This window comes from Nothoprocta perdicaria, unplaced genomic scaffold (assembly GCF_003342845.1).
Source record: "Nothoprocta perdicaria isolate Ctin4 unplaced genomic scaffold, notPer1 scaffold_6, whole genome shotgun sequence".
In the NCBI taxonomy this organism is placed as follows: Eukaryota; Metazoa; Chordata; class Aves; order Tinamiformes; family Tinamidae; genus Nothoprocta; species Nothoprocta perdicaria.
The window spans coordinates 776,095-789,477 of record NW_020455865.1 but is presented as its reverse complement, the minus strand read 5'-3'; positions in this window follow the sequence as shown (position 1 = coordinate 789,477).

The window sequence follows — 13,383 nt, the reverse complement described above, 5'->3', positions numbered from 1 at the left end:
AGGAGCCGCTGCCCCCGGCCCGGCCCGCGCGGGCGCTCCGGGCTGGCGGACCCGCGGTTCGGCGCCTCGCTGCGCTCCGGGTGCCCGTGGAGCCCCGCGCGCCGGGAGAGCCCCCCCGGGGGCGGCCTTACCGCACGGGTTTCCCCTCAGAGTTTGTGTCCGTTATCATTAGTGGGGGCGAAAACTAAACCAAAAATAGCATTAAAAAAAAACCCACCTTTCATAACCAGCTGCCCCAAATCAAGCATCATCAAAGCACCTGTGTGGTCGCTTTGCTTCGATTCCCCCTCCCAGGAGGGGACGTGCTGCCGCTGAAGCCCTGGGGGCACCGGTGTGAGAGAAGCAGCCCCGAGCTGAGCGCCCCAGCTCTGCGGCCCCCGAAATGGGATCCGTGGTGTTGAAACGCCTGGGCTCTGTGAGAGCTGCCGGGTGCGCGGGCACCGGGATCGAGCGGCGCGGGGTCCCGGTGCTCCCGCTCCGCCGCAGCCCCCGGGAGCCGCGGCAGGCGCTGCTGGCCCCCGTCCCGCTGCAGGGGTGCACGCGTGCACTGACCACGCAGCGCCTTGCACGGCCTTGCCTGAACCCTGTTGCATAACAGCTGCTACTTCCATGGCTCTGGGTGTCCAAGAAGCAAACACGAGGCATGGCAAGCGACTGTAGATCATCCTCATAGGAAGAAGAACCCAATTCTTGGCATCAGAGACGTTGGGCCTTTCTAAGATGGTTTGATAAACTGCTATAAATCATGCTTGATGTTAACGAAAAGAAATAGTGAGTCACTTAAGGAGCAAGGAGTATAATTCACCAAGCGTTCTGGGCTGCCAGAGTAATACAGGATTCTCAAATGTGATGGCCAGGTATCTTGCTGCAGAAAATAGGAAACCATTTGTAGATGCAGTGTGAAAGGAAGACATATTTTCCTCTGCTATAGAGAAGATGGTTATCAATAGAATTTTGTAGCTTCCAGATTTGTTTTGAAATATGTATAATATCCCTTATCATTAAAAGGTTCTTTCAGAAAGATGATTGATTGGGCTGTGCGCCAAGTGCAGGAATGCTAAAGGTAACAGTACCGTGCTGTGTGCTCGCTGTGCTCACCTGGGGAATTGGGCACGTGATAAAACGCTGAAGTGTGTAGCAAGAARAAGATATGATTTGACTGCATTCATTTCTGTTCTACTGTTTTTATTTGCTGGAGGGAAGTAATAAAAAATGAGAATAATGATTCAAAGGCCTGAGACTCTTATAACCTGAGTCCATTGCATAGACACTGCTCTGAAAAGAGCTTTCTTTTTCTTTTTTTTTTAATGCCAATTCTTTGCATTCCTGCAATGCTTCCTTGCAGGCCCAGGTTTGCAGGCCAGGTTCCTCCTGAGGAGGAGGAAGGGGGTTTATCTGTCCTTCGTCTGCTGCGAGCGCCGCTCCTTGTCACATGATGTGACTGCAGCTGTGCTCGGCTCTGTGCTGTTCAGACTCCTCTTTGCATCGCTCTTATTCTGGYCTAGCTCTACTGGCTGTAAATAGAGCTGTTGATAAACTGCACTAGTATAAATGGATAATGGGAATTAATTTGATCGTCTGGACTCATTGCATTGTTGGCTCATGTTCTGCTGTGTAGGGCATGCACAATGTGAGGGAAGAAGAGCTCTAGTGTGGAAATCTAAACTGTTCTCGGGTGATTTTTTTTTTTTTAATAGCATTATGCAACTGTTGGTTTTAACRTGAAAAACTGCATTAAGACACAATTTTATAATGTCCTATCAGAGCAAGCTGTTTTGAAGGAAAGGCCTTTACAGGCAAGTTTTCTACTAATTTTCTTTGATAATCCTGTGTGAGGACACACTGAGGGCTTGCCTGTTACGGCCAGGTTGCTCTGTTTAAGCACAGAAACTGCATCCYGGGTCTGCAGTTTTTATCGAGGCCAGAAAGAGGCACGGAGCGGGGAACGTGTTGCAGCAGGAGGAAGTGGTTTAAAGGAGGGGACTGGGCTGGTTGTACGTGGGAGCTGCATGGAGGGTCAGGCAGAGGTCCGCTTCTATAAAGTATGCGAGCTGGTTGCCAAAACAAATATTACCTAGCAGTTTACACGTGCTGAGAGAGCCCAGCAGACCCCGTAATGGGAATAGAATAGAATAATCATCAGTCTGGTTCTCGGAGGATGTTGGTTAGGAAAAGAAGTGTGTTATACTAAAAGCCTGGGTGGAACGGCAGCTCCAGAGTATCGTTTGTTTGGAATATTTTAAATTATTGATATTATTATTTGAAGAAACTTGTTTTCTAGTCTTTTCTCCAGTATAATTAAAGCTGAAGTTAGCAGAGGGCTTTCTCTGCTGTGTGGTGGGATAATGGTCTAGGAGCAATTTCTGCCCTGGAAGGTGAATTCCCCAAGCGATGGCACTGCATGCGGTTCTTGTGCTTGCTGGCAGCCTAGCTCCAAACACTGGCTTGGGGGAGGAAGTGAGTTAAATTAATCAAATAGGTTTCCTTAGCTTGTGCTGCGTTCTGTTTCCTCGGAGCGAGATTCCAGTTGGAAAGCAGCCATTAACACCTTGGCTGAGAAAGCTTAATGAGATATAGARTATGATGATAACTGCCCTTCGGGTTGGATAATACTGCTCTTTGGGTTATCCAGTAAATAATTTGACTTGCTAGAAGGAGATCCCCCTGATTCTCTGTACTACATTGCTCTGTGATGTAACTTGATATCAACCTTTTTCTTTGTTACCCTAATGAGGGTATATCAAGGGGTTAAAAAACAGTGCTTTTCTAAGAAAAAAAGAAAATCTATCCTGTAACRTGGATGCTTTTCAAGAACTTGGCTGCTCTGGTTGTGAGAGGCATGTGCTTTTCCACAGTGCTCTAGGTGATGGCTTAGTTCAAGGGGGCCCAGGTTTGGCTCAATCAACAGTGGTGTTGGCCTCTTGCCATGAAATGTGCATAAAATGGAGCTGACTGCAATTCCCTCCTCACTCGAATATGGAAGGGCAGCCCGGAGACCTGAGGCCCCGTATGCCTTGCTGTGCGTTGGCTCAGCTGGGAAAATTGCATTATGATGTGCGGTTCCTGCAGCATGAGCTGTTGGGTGAGCTGAGAGGTTTCTAGTCCCTGAGTCGTGTTTTGGTGCCTTCCCGTGTTAGCCAGTGCGTTTCAGCCCTTGCGGTGCCCGCGCTTCCGAAGTCTGTCTCCCCTCTTGCAGTGGCTTGTGCGCTTTCCTGGATGTATGAGGTTTGTCTCGTTTGCAGACTTTCTATAATTTTGTAGCTTATGTGCCTTGTCACGAATTAAGAAAAACCACAAGTGGCATTTKAGCACATTGGGTGTAAATAAACTGAATAGTTTAGCTTGTGAAATGTAAATACAGTTCAGCCTGCAGTGGCTGATCTTTCCCTCATATCCCTGCTACAAGTAGACTAGACTGATGTTCTTCTTTCCGCTTCTCCTTTTATTTATTTATTTTTTTTCTCCTCCAATTGCTCTTTCATACCATACAAATTACTAGGACTATTTAGGTGGCATGCAGGGACCACTATAGGTCCTGAGTTAAATTAAAAGTGGATGAAACGGTTGCATCCTCTTCCACATAGCTTCTGAAACCATCTTCTGGGGATTTCTGGACTCATGACCCAGAAACTCTGTCTTGGTGTCTGACTTTGCTACTAAAAATGAGCTCAAACTCAAACTAGTTAAGTCAGTAAAAGAACAGAGGCCAACTGTGATGACATTTTTAGCCTTTGCCCTTTCTTCATCTTACATACAAGGGGTCATGAACTGCAGGGAAGGAGGGATCAGAGAGGGCACAGAATTGACAAATGCAGAACAAATTGCCAGTGGCAGAAACATAAAGCCGAGAAGGAAAAGTTTTGCATTTGGGGGATAATTGGCAATGACCATCTGCATTACACGATTATATTGTGTCTCCTGCATTTAAAGTGAGTTTAGAAGAGCCTGCTGCTTAGGTGTGGGCTAGGTGATATCTTGATGCAGAAGACAGGGTTGGAAGGGACAGCTTTGTGTTTCTATGACATGATGCTAATGAGCAGCCCATGTTGTTCTGGGGATTTAAAAAAAAAAAAATTATCATTCTGGATATAAAGAGTCTGCTTGAAGCAATAATACAAAGCAACAACAACACCCTGAAGTGTAAGCACTTATTTCAATCTGAAATACTAAGTTGCTCCTGCATATTAAATGGATTTCATGTGAATTAGGATGGGGCCAGTTTGTGGTGTGCAGCATTTCCCTGTGCGGTGTCTGGAGACGGTTCCTGCAGAGGTCTGGAGGCAGAGGAGAGGAGGCAGCTCGTGTGAGCTGTGAGGTCGGTAGTTATCAGGCCCTATTTGCAAAACTTCGTGATCTTCTGCAGTGGTGGGGAATGAGCTGTGCACTCATGTCAAAGCGATTTTTTTTTTGTTTCACTGCGTAGTAACAGCTTGCTGTGCGCTTRTGTGTGCTTGCTGTCTCAGGTGTGTGCGCTTGGGACAGCGGGAATGAATTGGGAGATTTCCAGATTTGGGATTTCATCTTGTTTTTGTATATAGTCCCTTTCCTATTCTCTCCCCTTTTAGGAGATAGGTTTATGCAATGTTATTGCTAGCTCAGACTTCCTCCTTCTCCAAGTAACCTTTGAATCATTTATCCAATGTGACCAGTGTGGATGTAGGGAGAACGTGTCCTGAAGATGATCTAGCCAGTAATTTCCACAGAACTTGAAGGAAGACAGAGGAGAGGAACRTGTTTACTTCGTGTTTAGGAGGAAGACAGATTGGAGAGTTCCTACGTGCTGTAGGGACCAGCACGTACGTAGCCCTGAGGTGACTGAAGCATTTCCTTTTGCTCTGTGAGAAGTCTGGGGTGGTTGTGGTAGGTAGGGAGAGATCAACAGGGTGAATACAGGTTGATCTGATACGAGGCTCCCTGTCTCCGTAAGAGAGGAGGGCTGACTGCGCATATGTGTGTGGGTAGTGTCTAAGGCGCWGTTGGCTTTATATGTTCTTAATCCTTTTAGAAAATGTCTCACTTCTTCCTCAGTCTGCAGAGCTGCTCTAGCGCTGCTTTTGCAAGGTGGCTGTGAAATTGGTATATTTCAGTAGGAAAACTGCTTTCTTGGAGAATTCCCTGTTGCGGAARAGCCGGTGGTATCTGCAGGTAAGCTGGGGTCAGCCATGTTGTGAGTTGCTTACARAACAGGAGTCTCTTGTTTCCTTCCCTTCTCCTTCATGCTGCATTTCTCCTTGAAATAAATATCCAGGCAGAGGGAGAGGGATTTGAAAAGCACTGTAAGCTGAATAAAATAGCTACTAATTTCCCTTTCCCAGCCTATATTTGAAGTTACCTTGTGTTGCATTCAAACAAGGTATTCAAAATTAAAAACAGTCTCCGATGCCCAGGCTCTGCTCAGGTGCTTCCCGTGGTGTGCTCTGCGTGCAGGTGTGCGCGGCAGCGAGCATCGTGGCGCGGAGGGGCCGCGGGTGCTGCCGGGGCTGGAGAGCCGGAACGCGGGAATGCGGGAGCGCTGCCCTGCTCGTCCTGCCGCGGCCGAGCCAGCCGCTTGCAAGCGCCACGTCTGGAAGAGCTGCAGCCACTGCAGTGCAGACGTGAGCTGAGCAGCGGTTAGAGATGAGAAACGCCTGTGCTTGCTTGCAGCCTGTACTAAAGCCTTGCAATAATAAAGAAATCTATATTTTTCCTCACATTTCTTTATAAAATCTTTATAAAATCACTCTAACAGGCACTTCTGATTCCTCTGTCAAGCTTTCACGCGTCTCATACGTAAGTGTTCTCTGCTGTTCTCGCTGAAGCGTTGACTCCAGCATCTATGAAGCACTCACTGTCTTTTATTTTAGCTCAGTGTTTTTCTTGAATAGAATTGATTGCTGTCTCAGGAATTTTGGGACAGTAGCCCTCAGTGGAGAATTAGGTATTCTGAGCAAAGGAATGAATTTGGTTTTTAATTAATCTTTGAGTTGTCTGAAGCTCTGTCAGGACTAGCACTCTGAGCTGGATAACATGGGAATGCACAGATGGTTTTCCAAAACGTACAATTTAGCTTTGAAGCAAAATGCAAAAAGAGAAAATGCTGGCCTTTAGGAGGAAAGGAGAGGCAAATAGGGGGAAAAGCTGGGTGCGTCGCTTGAAGGAGGCGATTGACTTGCAGGGCAATAAGCCACCTTACCTGGCCCAGGCAGCAGTAGCAGTGGTGCTGGTGCATCCACTGTGGTTCAGTAGCTTTCATTTAGCTTCTGTGTGTGTGGAAAGTGTGAGATGGGAAAGAACTGTGGTATAGTGCAAATGCAGAGATTTTCTTTTTTATTTTGATGGGCACTGCTGTCAACTTTTTTTAATTAAATAAACTATCAGCAGTCAAGTGGCACAATCAGCTGCTCAGAATCAAGGTAAAGAAGATTCTTGGCAGCTGTCTTTTGTACAAGGTGCCAGTGGGCTGCTAGGAGGCCAGCACAGGGTTTCAGCATTGATTAGCAGGAGCTTGGAAGCTTTCTGGAAGCAGAACAATGTTCAGATTTGATCTGGAAATAAGGAAAAGAGAATTAGAGGTGTTTCTTGATGGAGATTTGAGAGATGATGGTACTTGGCTTTGGGTATGGTTGCACAAGAGCTTGGTTTTATCTGTGTTATTAAGTTGCTGATAAGAAATGGATATCAGCTGGGTATCATGTTTTGTTCTGCCAATGATGGATGTGRGAAATGTGGCCAGAAAGTTGGCCCCTGTTACTCAAGGTTGAGGCCTTTATAGTCCCAGGAGGCTGGAATGTATTCTTCACCTGTGCATTTTTGTGAGGAACAATTCAGATTTTTTTCCCCCCTCCTATCTAGTATTGCTTTTTTTGGTTACCCTTTATGTCTCTAGATTAAGACTAGGAGGCGTTTGAAAAGCAGTGCTTAAGTGATCTCTGTGCCATGATCTCTGGATTATGATGATAAAATTGCTGGGGAAAGTGCAAGGCAGCGCGCAGCCATCGCTTCCCAGCTCACGTGTCTAAGCACACGATGATATTTTCTGCTCAACTCTAGTATTTTAATATTAATCAGGATCTCGGGTGAAAACCCTGAGCAGKTTGTGTTTGATGCAAGCAGGGAAACTCCAGATCAGCAGGAATTTAGGACACGTGGTTCATATGGCAGTTTACTATTGTGTATAATATATGTATAAGAAACACAAGCTCTGATTTAGAAGATAAAGGATAGCATAGTCAATCTAACCTACTTCATTGCTTGGTCTTCAGTTTGCTATCTTTGGGGGAAATAATTAGGAATTAATTCCTTCTAAAAAGAAAGAGCTCTTTTTCTGCCCTCCAGCCCCATCCCAAACAAGAACAGCCTGGATTGTCCTGTTAGATTTGCATCCACTGTCTTGTTCTGAAGGTTATGTGCAGGTTATTTAAGGGACAGACTGAAAGCTCAGTAATCAAAYGGGCTGGAGCCTGAAATAAAATACAAATTCTCTTTCTAATTTTAGCCAGGAAGCTTCAGTGGGTCACATTGATCAATTCTCTGGGTCATGATAAATTTGTTGCTCTGTGGTTTGGCTCATGCTCAAGGAATTGTCCTCCACAGACTCTTCCACCTCCCCAAATAAAAAAAATAAAGTGGCCTTTGAAGAGTGGCGCTCAGTGGGTGATGTGCAAAGTACCACCGATGGTCATATAATTTCAAGAGATGAACAGTTGTGCAACAGTTAAGCCTGGGCTGAAGAAGAATGGCCACAGCTCTGCTGCTGATAAAATACTGGCCAGTGTGGAAACAGAGCAACCTGTTAATTCCTTTATGATTCCAGAAAATGCAAAGGGGAAGTTTTCTCCTTTTATTTATCTGAAAATGCCATATGGATATTTCAGTGTAGAAAATGAAATATTTTAAGAGAATTAAAATATCAAAGCGCATTGCTTATGGCTTCCGCCTATAACTCCTTTCTTCTGTGCATGTYTTCTCTCAAACATTGGGTCTTTACTTGTGCAGGATTGTAGATGTATTGAGATTTCTGACTTCTGGCCGGGTGAGACTCCCCGCTAGCCTTTCTGGTTTTGGATGATGTTGATTTGTGCACAACTTCCCCAAGGGTCACTCTACTGACGTGCTAAATATTCTCCAAAATGCCTCTGACTTTCCTGGAAAGCCAATTCTTTGTGGCAGTGGATAATGAGGATTTTTTCTTTGAGGTCTTGATTCTTAGAGCTGTTTCAGCTTAAAATGTGGATGATGTTGCTGACTGGCAGAAGTGTGAGTGCACATTCTAAAATAGTAAGAGAAATTTAGTTTGAGCCTTGAACTAAAAGGTCCCGTTCAACTTCTGTAGTCTGGAGCCAGTATCCTCCTTGACTCCTGTGTGATTMCTGGCATTCCTCATGAAAGAATCTTGCACTTTGCTTCTTTGTGCTAAGCTTGGTAACCTTCAAGCTCAAAGGGTTTCAAAAATAATCCATGCCTGTCTTTTTTGGTTAACTGTTGCATGGTGAAATCAGTACCCTGGGCATCCTACTTCATGCCACAGAGCAGAAAGTTTCCGTYGTGGGAGGTTTGCTGTGTGTCAGCTGGTTTGATGCACGCTGGAAGTGGGGCTGGATTTCCTGAATGATGCACTTAAGCTTCTGTTCTTCGACTGCTCTGCTTTATATACTGCTAGCCTGACATTTTATTGAGGTATAGAACAAATTAACAGTAGTTATGACTCCTTTTTGTCAACTTGTTTGGTTTAGTTAGACAGCTTCTGCTAGTATATTGTTGGTATAATAGCAGTGCTCTGGCTTTTCAGATTTAAGCATTGAGTAGATGATGTCTTTATGAGCAGGCTAAATGCCAGAGCTTACCAAGGCTGTATAGCAATGAGATTTATTGGAGTTAGGTGACGTTGGGCACTGAAACTTTCTTTTTGAAACTCCGTGCAGCTCAAGTAATTGTAAGGTGCGTGGCTTCCCCTTCGAAGTGACAAAGTATGAGTTGTGTGTTCTGCTTTTTTGGAAGAATTACCTCTGAAAGGTGCCGTAATTCCCATATGGATGTTCAGGAAGCTGGGGTGCTGTGTCTGCTCAGSTCTACCTGCGCGGCTCTAGGAAACTTCCCTTCCTTTTCCCTGGCCCTCCTGCCTTCCAGAACAATATGCCATGTAGCTGCAGTATTGCTGTTTTTTCTGTAGAGTGAGGTTTGTATCTCCTGCAAAGCGTTAGGTGAGAAGTTGGGAGTGCTCTCTTTCACCGGACAGTGGAATTGCAGGTTGGGGAATCCTGACTGAATAGCTGACCTGGCTAAAGGGGCGAGTGTCTGTCCTGCTGCTGCTTATCGCGGCTGTGCTTGGCTTGTGCTGGCAGCTCAGTTTCTTTGAGGCACGGTGTCCTTTCCCGGCTCACGAGGTGAGCCCTGCTTCCCGAGCGCCGGGGCTGTAGAGAGCCCACAAACCAGCGACTCCAGGAGTCCCTTTCCCTTCCAGCGGAGCCTGGAAAACCTTAGCCAAAAGACAACAAACCTCAGGGAACTGGAAACGAGCGTGATGTAAGTGACACATAATTTCAAAAATACTAGTCAGTTCATGAAACTTTCATACGTTTCTTATGTAATCCCTTCTCCTGCTGCATTTCCCCTCCAACTGCTTTGCACAGTCCTGTCACTCTGGAATGTTGCAATGAGGTGAATTTGTACGATGTATTAACGTACTCAGCAAGCTTGGAATATGGAATGGAATATGGCTCTGAGAGCACTTTGGAACAAAACTGGCATGTGCGGCGCTCAGCTGGCCCAGACCCCTTGCATAGCCTGAGGAGCTGGAAAAATCTTTGAGAGAATAACAAGTTTTGGTGAAAGTCACTATTTTCTGACTTACGTTTGTTTTTTAAGCAAATGTTTCAGTGCCTTCTTTAGCAGACCATGGAGACTTTTATTTATTTATTTATTTTTCTGACAGTTTTTTTAGGAGTTGTACAGAACAGCCCAACAGTTTCTTTTGCATGAAAGAAAGGAAAAAGCATCAAGCACAAGGGCAAGAACTTGAGTAGGCAAATATTTCTAATATAGGTGGTTTCTCRCAGCTGGGAGAGCTGCCTGTTGGCAGAAGAGCAGCGTAGATCTGTGCCTGTGAAAGGAGAGGTCCGTGGTGCGGTGTGCTACTGTTTGCACTTCATGTATATAATTTTTCAGTTGGAGCCCAGAAGTCCCTGAGGGAAGGACAATGTCAGTAGCTGTCTTTCTGCCTTTGCTCTGCCCACTTGCTGTTTCTAATAATAATTTTCTCMTGTCTGTCTACTGCAGTACAGCACAGTTTTCAGTGCAGGGAAGACCTCCTCATTTCCTGAGAGCTCATGCTAGTAGTTCTCTCCTCCTCTCCAGCACCAAATACCATCTTCCCCAGTGAATGATAAGCCAAAAACCAGTGCATGAGATAATTGTATCTCTCTTCTCTGTCAGACTGGAAAAGCCAGCTTCACCTATCATTTAGTGGCTCTTGTTTTCCATTTTCTCCCCTTCCCATCTTTCCTTTGTATTCAGACGTGTTGTGGCTGAGTGAAACTGGGTTTAAATCGCAGCAGCGCCCATCTCATGTCTGTTGCAAAAAATGCTTCTATGAATTTGGAATCCATGGAAGAATTACCTTCTGGCGGCTTCTCTAAAAATATCTCACAGATGGAAATCGTCATACTTATTACAGCCCCGCTTCATCTTAATTGTTTTCTCATTTCTGTCTTGTTTTAAACCCTTATTTGTTTTCCTGGTTATTTTTGTGCTAGAAGAAGGGAGACTTTTGTATGTTATGGGCATTAGTCTGAATGTTTTTGTAATGTAACTTCTGTATGCTTTTTTTGTTTGCATATTTGTAATGAAGGTAAATTTGACTTGTAGTGTGTAAGAAACCAGTCCATTTTAAGTGGGATTTGTGCTTACATTTAAAATATAATCTAAAAGATTTTTCAGTTGGACTGTACATTGCACCATGTATGTTTGTAAGTGCCCTGTATGGTAAGGAAGTACTGYTCTCTGAACACCATATGTGTCAGAGCCAGAACATGCCTGTAATTATCATGAAGAGAGTGAAACCTCGTCTCATCCATGGGCACTGTCCAGAGTTGATTATTTGCAGCATGTGCTTCTCACTCCAGCGGAGGGTGGTGTCTGGATACATCTACTTTATCTGTTCCACCCCATCGGCAGTTACGCTTATATCTCCAGGTCATTAAGAATAGAGATGGTTTCTTAATTGTAGAAATGTATACAGCTTCATTTCATTCTAACCAAGATTTGCCTGTAAAATCACTCAGGAACTGAGGCGGCATTTGGGGACTTCTGTGTTTAATTTACTMCATACTGATAAAATAACTCATCATAAGTCCCTGGAGTCTTCTCCATTAATTTGAGTGCCTTCTGGGTCACCTCCCTCCCTCTRAAAGCAGCAGTGGAAAATGAGATTAATTTTGTACCTGTCTTAGTATTCAGGTGATTGGGGTTGACTGAGAAGAATACCATCAACATGTTTGACAGAGTAATGAATTCAGCCTACGTGGGTGAAGAGCTGGCAGATTTGAGTGTTTGCAGCTCATGACACAGGTTCAGATCTCAGGTAAAGAGTTTTGTCTAAAGCCTTTTGTAGAATAAGCATTAAACYTGGAATTTAAGGCATTCTGAAGAAACTGTGCGTTGCATGTTGGACTGAATAAAACACTCAAGTCGTTTCCTTCTGTAATATGAAATACATATTGGCAAAACAGATTAGAGCCAGGTAGAAGGTACCTTTTGAAAGTGGACAATTCTCATGGCAGCAAATTTAGTAGTGTTGTGTGGTGGTGGGTTTTTTTGTTTGTTTTTTGTTTTTTTTTTTTAGTTTAATACCTTTAGCTCTATTTCAGTCCCTTCTTTATAAACTTTAGAGGGGAACTTGAGCAGGTGTTTGGTATTTTGATTGTTAAAGCAAGATAAGTTAAAACGTTGGTGGGTCTATGCAAGTTGATGTATGGGCTTTTTAAGCTTCCAGCTTAYGCAGCTGTAGAATAAGGATGCAATTTTGTGGGTCCTGTGTGTTCCTGAAGAACTTGTCCTAGGGCTACCCTGTGGATTTGAAACCTGGCCTTTGGTGACCACACGGAGACACATTTGGGTATCAGCTGAATGCACGTAATGCTTGGCTTTGTGAAATGGCACCAAATCTATTTTCTACAACACAATTTGTTAATGTCTTTACGCTAGGAGTTGTTCAGCAAATACAGGAGTCCTCCTGAGATACCGAGTGGTAGTGGGGGGGGGACAGGATGTCTTGCCTTGCGATTGCTGCCTCCCACTGCCCGGGTCTGCAGCACTTCAGTTCAGCCCAGACAGGCTGCTGGTTTGTCTTTATAGCGTGTGTGGCTTGGATGCAACTTACAGCTCTTGAATCTGGGAGAAAAGGAGCRAAAAATGTGCTGGTGGGATGTATTCAGGGTTTACACCTTCCTCAGGCCTTTCTGCAGTGTAAGGATGTGCTTAGGTTGGATTGTTGCTGGCTTCCTTCACCAGCATCTGGACAAGAAGGCAGGTCGCTCCCTCTGCTCTCAGTAGCTCTTTCCATGAGCAGAAGAGGCGATGTTGCCCTCTGCCCAAGGCGTTGCACTGTTGTCCCATTGGGAAGCTGAACCTGCAGAAGACTTTCCAAACCCACTGGTTTTTGGCTGGACCATCATTCTCTCTCTGCRTTCTTCTGGCTTTGCATGGATGAGTGTGGTGCTGAAGATGAAGGAACTGACTGATTTTGAAGTAGGCTCTTAAAGCACATCTTGATTGTCTATAGTCAATCTGAAAGACATTTTTTATTTTAATTTTTTTAATTCAGAAATTCAGATTTTTTTTATTCCTCTTGATTTTTGTGGTRTGGAGATAGCTTTTCTAAATGTGTTTTTCCTGCATTCTCTTGCCTTCTAGAATGGCAGGCAGTGAATTTTGTAGCTTATCAGTTGACTGCATAAACAGCTCCCTTCCCAGCGGGTCTAGCAGCGTCCGCTGGTGTGAGAAAGCAGCAGGTTTAGTTGCCTCAGGGCAAGTGCAGGTTGACTCTGTCAGTGTTAGCGCTGGTTGCGATTGGTTAGTTTAACTAGATGGGCTAGTGTAACTTAAGGGTGGCATAAAATAAAACAGAATTTACCATTAGATTYGAGGAATGATATACTGCCTGTATTAAACACTTTGCCATTGCAACAAACCCCCCAGTTAAAAGATATGTGTCTGTATCTGGAGGTACCGCGGAGCATCGGGTGTGCTGGAGCGGAGCGCGGAGCCTTGGCGCAGGACGCGGTCGAGCTCGCTGCGCCGCGCGGGACCCGCCGTGCCGACCCTCTGCCCGAGGCTCCCGGCTCGCCTCTGGCCGCCTCCAGCTTCGGGTTTTTCGCTCCCGCTCTTTGCTCTCGCTTCGGCGTTGGT